Below are 8,529 nucleotides of genomic sequence, written 5' to 3'. Positions count from 1 at the left end.
AAATACTTCAAAATCATTCTACTTAATCTGGATACACCTGATATTAAAATTGGAGAAAATATATTATTATAAAGGGGAAATTACAAACATATTTCACTTATAAATGAGAATGCAATGTGATAAACAACATATTAACATGTTGAATTAAAAATTAATGTTTAAGTAATTACTTTGGTACAAATTAAATAAAATTTATATAAGAATTAGTCATTAATTTCTTTCTTCTTTTTTTTTTCCTTGCCCACACCCCTTCCCTCCTTCTTTGTCTGGTATCCCCTTCCCCTATGCCGCACCTGTCATTAATTGTCTTTATATCAAAGTTGAATACATAGGATACACAGACTATTTAAATGAAAAATTGTGAAGATAATTTGAATTTCCAGATGATATAATTTTCCTGAGGAGAGGATTAGTTGTGTTTTAGGCAGACAAGTTGAAGGAACATCACCTTAATCCAATTCAGCATTGCACCATCTCTAACTAGACTTTGTATATTATGAGGGCTGGTCTATTTTTGGTTCTCTCTTATACCTAGACTGGAGTGCTTTGAAGGTTTCATCTGAAAGCCTTGTTGTATGTCAGACCTTTCAGACCCTGAAGTTCGGTTTTTGCCTCCATAATCTGAAAGGACTGCCAGGGACTTGGCTCAGTTTCTCAGTTTGTCAGCTGCTACGTGCAAACTGACCAGAGTCAAGTGGAAAAGTGATACTAAATATTGGCTTTTCTCTCTTTAATATCCTTCTCCCTCATACCTCTGAAGTTCTCTGAGGTCTCTATGCTTAGTTTTCCAGTGTCTCAAAACAGACAAACCACACATGTGTATGTGTTTTCTACTTTTACAGTTGTTCTCTAAGCAAGAATTCTTCTGCAACAAATTATTCCACCATTTCTGATAGCACAAAATTCTTACGTTTGCATTTGTTTGGCATATATTACATATACATATACAAATTTTATAGATTTCTTTAGGTTTTAGGCATCCTATGTACACAGTATAGAGTTAGGTTTTCCTTTGTGATCCAATAGGATAATCTTTTGCTTTTTTGTTTTTTCACAAATAGGATTCTTTATTTGTCATTATTAAAAGCCTGAATTTTAGACAGATTCTTGGACTGGTGATTCATATCCATCAGCTCCTTCAACTTTAGCATCTATCTCATCCTCAGTAGCTTTTCCAGAACTACTACCTCCATGAAGCTCCATGAGTTTTCCCAATTCAAACTTGGGTTTCTTCAGCATTTTTATTGTTTTAACAGAGAAATCATGAAAAGGATAAATAGATTGGCATGTCTTTTCCAATTTTTATTATCTTTGCCAATTTATTGGCAACTTCTTTCAAGTCATTTGTCTTCACCTCTCTGGTCATGATTTCCATCATTTTCCTCCGGATTTGGCAAACCTGTTACTGCTGGGCATAAGAGGTCTCCTGTACCTGACTTTTGCATTTTTTTTAGTAAAACTAACACAAAACAGATGAAGCAAATAACCAGCAGTAGTCTTAACATTAACATGAGCTTCAATCATAGTCTGTCATTTTTTAACCATAGAACACATTTTGTCACGTGTAAGATCCACGCCATGGAAGTTAATTGGGCAGTTTTTGCCCTGAACATCTTCAGTAAGCAGCTTGAATTTTCTAAATGCAACTTCATCATTCTTCACATCAGCAAGATTCACTTCAAACACATGACCTTTGAGGCCCTTGGATGCAGTTTTGGTTCCTTGAGTCCTGGAGACTAGTATTTTTTCCAATATTTTTTATATTGAACATAGCAGGTGCCTTCACATCATGCCAATCTTTCTTAGAAAATGGATCAATCATTTTCTTCTTGGCTCCCTTTTGCTGCCTTTCGTAAGGCACTTGTTCTTGCTGACCGCCATGATGGTGCTCAGAGAGCCAAAGGCGATCTTTTGCTTTTAATAATTTTTTTTTCTTTCCAGTCATTTATATGTGTTAATATGATGCACATATCTGGTCTTAGTTCTGACTGTATTTTATGTTATGCTATGTTTTCTGTTTTTAAGTTTTTTTAATGCCTTTCAGTAAGTAGTCTTGTTTTTTTCCTTTGTTCATGGCTATGAGTGTTTTTAATCATTCAGATATGTTGTACTTTTTTTAAAATTTTTGTTTCAGGGATTACTTTTATAATTTTATATTTTATTTTCAGTCTTCTACTTTATAAGCTACATTACTCTTCTGTCACAATCACTTTAATATTAGCATATTTCCTTTTTTTAACTATACATCCATTACCCAAATTTAGTCAATATATTGTCTTTCTTAGTGCTTCTTTTATATGGTTAAATCAACTTATACTTCTATTACTTGATTTATTTAAATTTGAAATGAAATAATTTGGCTCTCAATGTTTACATGTAAACAGCAAACTTTTTCTTAACTCTACTTGTAAGGCTTGAGGCTAATACATAAATTATGGAAGCATATAACATTTATATTCCTACCAGTCAATATAATTGCTACAGTTAATAATGTAACAAGCATTTAGAACGATGCTTAGTAGAAAGGAAATAGTATATAAAAGTTTGCTATGTACTTTAACATTTAAATGTATACAGTTCTCATATCACACCTTCTTTGTTCTTTCTTCATTTATCATTTAGTGAGCTGAACTTCACCCTCTGGCAGTTTCCAAAAAAAAAAAATTCAATAAAATTTTGCAGGTATATTATTTCGTTTTTTAAATATTGGAAGTATAGTTTGGCTGGATATAAAATTATCTTGTGACATTTTCTTTTTTTGAATTTCTTAGATGTTATTCAATTGAATGTCAATAGATGTTGCTGTGGGGAAATTAAGGTCAGTTTGATGCTTTCTGTATTTATTGTATTTAGTCATATTTACTTCTTTTACTGCTTCAAGAAACACTCTTTCCTCTTCAGGTGCAGTAATGTCTTAATATTGAACATTCAGGATATTTTTTCTCCACATGCATCATGTATTTTTAATAGATAGACTCAAGTATTATTTTATTTCTAAAAAAAGTCCTGAATTATAATTGTAATCATTTGTCCTTTTTCTAAATTTTATTTTTCTGTATTAGGAACTCTAACTATGAATGAATTGATTCCCTTTATTTGCCTTCATGCTTATTACATTTTCTCTAATATTTTTTCTCTTTATTTTTCTTTCATTCATATAGCTCCACCTCACTGCTTATTTGTAAAGAAAATTGAAATCCTCATTAATGTAGCCAATGTTCTATAATTTAAAAAATTTTAAGCCTTACGATCATATTTATCACCAAAGTTCTGTATTTAAAAACTGATTTTACATCATTTTTGACTCAGTTCCTCATTGAATACCCTATGTAATCTGAGGAATGCCAGGAGAACACTATCAGTTCAAATAGATGACTTTTCATTTCACCTAAACTATAACATATAAATGCAAGAAGTAAAATCTAAAGCGTTCTATTAATTTTTCATTTTGAATGCATTCAGCAGTTTGAGTCTATTATTGACCTCTGGATATGTGACACTAAAAAGAGCTACACATTGTAATTTCCCCATTTCATAAGAAAACAACTCTGATACTCAAAGAGATTAGGTTACCTTTTCAGGATTTCAACATAGAAAAATCTTTTCACAATTTATTAATTTTGGCCATAAATGCAAATAAACTGAAAGTAAACATAGATTTTGTTGCTTTGGAATCTCCACTGTGATTTTTATTTTTCCTCTGGTCTTTACATTTGCTAAAACAATTTGTAATAAAAGATGAATTCTATAATTAATATCATTGTCTCAAGACTTTAAAAGCCCACACTGGGTACTCATTTTCAAATTTAACTTTGGGCCACATAAAAGTGGAAAACTGACAGGTTTGACCACTAGCATAGGCAATAACTTCACTTAGAAAAGATATTCTGTCCTAGCTTGTTTAAAGAGCCAACAACAATATTGAAGAGAAATTCTTTAGCACAAGGTTGAAACTTATTGCCACAAATCTTGCCCCCCCCTTGTGTAAAAAATACACCAATAACCATCTTTAGGGCTATTTAAAAAGTAACTTAGTTCAGTGGATGACACATGATCGATCCATAATATATTAACATAATCATTATTATAAATTTACAGATTCAGAAACCCAGTCTCGGAGAGGATAAGTGATTTTTTAAAGGTTATCTAGTAGGAGGCCAAACTAAAATTCAAAGCCATCTCTGTCCACTCTACCTCTGAGTTAGACATTCTCTTTCCTGAAGTTTATCTTCCTTATGACATGTGGCTGGTTTTAGAATCCACTCGTCAATCTGATTATTCTCTCTGGATAGGTTCCCATTTGTCCATGCCCTCTTCTAAAATGTGAAAGTTAGAAATTATCAAAAGACTTCAGTTGTGTTATTAGTGCCAAGTATAAAGTATACTATTTAGAGGTCTAACTATTAACTGGGAATAATGAGAAATTACTGAATCCTGGCTGAACTCAAGTTCCAGGAAGAGAAAGAGGAAAATAATAAAAAAAAAAAAAAAAAAGAAAGAAAGAAAAGAAAACTTAGGAAAAATATCTTCTTTCAGTAGGGTCACAATATTCTACTCCTGACAGAAGGTGGTCCAAAATAACCACCACTTTTACAGAGTTCTGAAGATATAAATACGTAAATTATTCTGCAAGAAGGCCCCAATGCTGAACCTAGGAAGTTCATTAAAAACAATTGTTTTTCTTGAATTTATAAACAAACTTTTTACTTCTACCAGAGAATATGGAATATCTGCGGTTTCCTACATGTTATGTACAGTTACATGATTCAATCCTAAGAAAAGCCTTAAGAATTATATATTACTGTGCGCATTTTGTACATGTGACCTGCAGGATGGTAGGATCTGTTAGGATTCATTTATTTACTTTCACAATAAAGGCTGGAGGCATGCCCAATAGCCCATGTGTTTTCCTCCACATTAAATTGCCCTACAGGTGATGATAGGTAGTCTATAAAATGCCACTCTGTGTGCCCTCAGTCATTCTCTGCCTCTGATACTTGTGCCTTTGTGTGATCTCCTGCCTTTAAGAATGACCCGGACATCTGATCCTCTCAAACGAATAGAAAATAGAAAAAATGGTATGTTGTCACTTCCAAAATTAGATGAGAGTGAATGTGGCTCCCATGAATGGTACTCCCTCTTTTGACTTTTCACTTGTTCACTCTGAGGAAAGCCAGCCACTGTGCTACAGGCTGTGCTATGGTAAGTTGTATGTGGCTAGTAGGTGAGGTCATAGTCAACAGGCAGTAAGGACTCGAGGCCAGTCAACTTCCATATAAGTGTACGGATGAGCTCAAAAGCAGATTCTTCTTCAGGGAACACTGAACTGACTACAGTCCCAGCCACACTCTGTACAACATCCTGAGCCAAAGACACCAGCTTAGACATATCCTCATTCTTGATTCACTGAATTATGAGATATCAAATGTTTGCTTTTTCAAGCTACTAATTTTTAGATTGATTTGTTACACAGCAGCGGTTAACTAATACATTACACTAAAGGAATAGAGCCTGTGGGAAAGAAGCTGAATTGTATGAAATCTCCTAGACCAGGGCCTTTCACCCACCAGGTGCCAGGTGTGCTCCAGACACTGCCCCCACTATGAGCTCATTCCGAAGCTGTACTGACAAGATACTAATCAAGCTGATGCCCACCGCAGACATGCACTAAGTTGGGCTGTTTTCAAAACTTGTTCTTTTCTTAAATAATGTAAAATAGTTAGCTTTTCATACTTACCCTTTTTGGTGTTATTCATAGGAAAGGCTATTAAAATGTAAACACAGGGTGTCCATAAAGTTTGTGTGCAATTTAAACCATTTTAATATTAATATTAAACTAATAGCTAATGTAACTATGTAATATTAAAATGCCTAATATTAAAATGTTTGCACACAAACTTCATGAACACCCTGTATGTAGTCATAAAACTAAAATCTATGGATTTTTCTTTTTTTTTTTGATGGTCATCTTATAGAAGAAAAAACTGAAGGTGGATAGCAAAATTTTTACTGCTGGAAATATGACTTTTATTCACCAATGTATTTCCAGTACAGCCCATATGATAAACATGAATGAATACTTACATAGAACACTATCTTATTGGCACCTTAATTATGTTTTGGATTAAAGCTAACAAATATAAACCACAGTCCAATTTCAATTTTCTTGTCCTCTTTACTTCCAGGAAGTAACATTATAAGAAATTATTACATTCACTTTGGCCCAAAGAATCTATCTGTTAGTGTCCAAGTTCTGTTAGTGTCCAAGTGCCCTGCCTTCTTCCAACTTTTAAGTATTAATATACAATCCCCATGTGGTATACATAACTCTTCTTGTGGAGCATAAACAACTGAGGGGCAAAATAGTACACTAAGTTTAGAATCTAATTGAAACTTAAGAAAATGTTATTCTTAGTTATAAAGGAAATATTCTGAACAGGCAAATGGGTTTGTTAGTTGAAATTTTATTACTCAGAGAACTATTCACTTTAAAGTGTGAGATATTAACAGATTATGCATGATCCTTAAAATGCATAAAAACCAAGAAAATGTTTGATTGAGAATAATTTTCCCCTAGGGAATGTAAACTCAACAACAAAATTCTGATAGGTAGTATATTAGGAAAATTTAGAAAAGTTAATTTCCTTTTGAAATAATAATGATCAATTATAAATGAACATGTTCTATATTAAAGTACACAACCAGCCTTTTCTCACTGTGGTGCAATTTATTTGTTCCCCAGTACAGTGACCATCTTCTCTTTATTCCACACAATTTCAATTTTTATGTGGGCTCCTGGTTATTGGGAGAAATTATTACATTTCCCAGCTTTTCTTACAACTAGGTATGACCAGTATCTCTGCTGTGACCAAAAGGTTGTAAAGAGAAAGTCTGAACAACTACTAGAAAATTTCCTTAAAGGAAAAGAGTGTTCCCATCCTCATCTCCTTCCTTTCTTTTTACTGCTATAACGTATGGAGTTCTAAGAGCCCTCATGTAGCATGAGTTAAACTTTCTCCGTATCTATAAAAGCTTTATGGTACTGATTTGGTTGAATCTTAGAAATGTAATTAACACATCCTTTGTTACCACAAACCCCAACCCTTACCTCTTCCAGCGAGCCTTAATTGTAAGTCATTCCCCACAAGTGCTGCCTCTGGTTCCTCACTTTTATCTGCTGTGACACACTTAATAAAAATAGAGGGTAATCAAGCTACCCATTTACTAAGCGGATCTGAATTAATAGATACTTACTTCATATTATCTGGGAACATGGTTTCTTTCACTTTTATAACCAAAGATTTGAACATAATATCTTAGAGGAAGTTTCCGAATATGTGAACAGAAAAATAGGAATTTTACTGTTACAGTGATCTAAACAGCATGGTACAAGGATGTAGGATATAGATCTATGGAATAAAACAGAGAACCTAGAGATGACCCCAGCTACGTATTGCCATCTGATCTTAGATAAATGAAACAAAAGCATACATTGGGGAAAGAATCCCTATTTAATAAATGGTGCTGGAAGAACTAGTAGCCATTCATGTAGATGGCTGAAATTGGACTAGCACCTCTCACCACTGACAAAAATTGACTCTTGCTGGATATGATCTAAATTTAAGACATGAAACAATAAAAATCCTTAGAGAAAGTGTGGGAAAAACTCTTGACAAAATCAGCCTGAAAAAAATTTTTATGAAGAAGGCCCCCTTGGCAATTTAAGAAACACTAACAATAAATAAAAGGGATATTATTAAACTAAAAAGCTTCTGGACAGCTAAGGGTACAACAATCAAAACAAATAGACAGCCTTCAGAATGGGAGAAGATATTTTTGAATTTAAAGGGCTGATAACTAGAATAGATATGATATTCAAATTAATCAACAAGAACAAACAGCCCCATTTATAAGTGGGCAGGAAACTTGAACAGAAATTTCTCTGAAGAAGACAGATGAATGGCCAACAAACAGGAAAAATGCTCATCGCCCCTAATCATCAGAGAGATGCAAATAAAAACCACTCTGAGACATTACCTAACCCCAGTGACAATAGCCCACATGACAAAATGCTAAAGCTACAGACGCTGGCATGGATGTGGAGAGAAAAAAAACACTTTTGCACTGCTAGTGGGATTGGAAACTAATACAATCTCTATGGAAAGAAGTATGATGAATCCTCAAAGAACTAAAACTGACCTCCCATTTGATTATCCCATTACTAGCTATCTACCCAGAAGGAAAAAAATAATTTTTCCACAAGGACATTTGCACTAGAATATTTATTGCAGCTCAATTCACAATTACCAAGATGTGGAAGCAACCTAAGTGCCCATCAACTCATGAATGGATTAACAAGCTGTGGCATATGTATACCATGGAGTACTATTCATAAAATTCATATTCATACAGTCATTCATAAAAGTACTATTCATACAGTCATAAAAGTATGGAGACTTTACATCTTTTATATTATCCTGGATGGAGTTGAAACATATTCTTCTTAGTAAAGTATCACAAGAATAGAAA

General features: G+C 33.5%; 1 pseudogene; it reads right to left on the bottom strand.

The window, feature by feature from the left end:
• Positions 1-1,095: 1,095 nt before the first annotated feature.
• LOC111725597 lies at positions 1,096-1,881 on the bottom strand (annotated as a pseudogene).
• Positions 1,882-8,529: the final 6,648 nt, after the last annotated feature.

The sequence above is a fragment of the Otolemur garnettii genome, unplaced genomic scaffold (assembly GCF_000181295.1).
Source record: "Otolemur garnettii isolate 467f Iridium unplaced genomic scaffold, OtoGar3 scaffold00002, whole genome shotgun sequence".
Taxonomy (NCBI): domain Eukaryota; kingdom Metazoa; phylum Chordata; class Mammalia; order Primates; family Galagidae; genus Otolemur; species Otolemur garnettii.
Note: the sequence above shows the minus strand (reverse complement) of the source record. Positions and strands in the feature narration are given on the sequence as shown.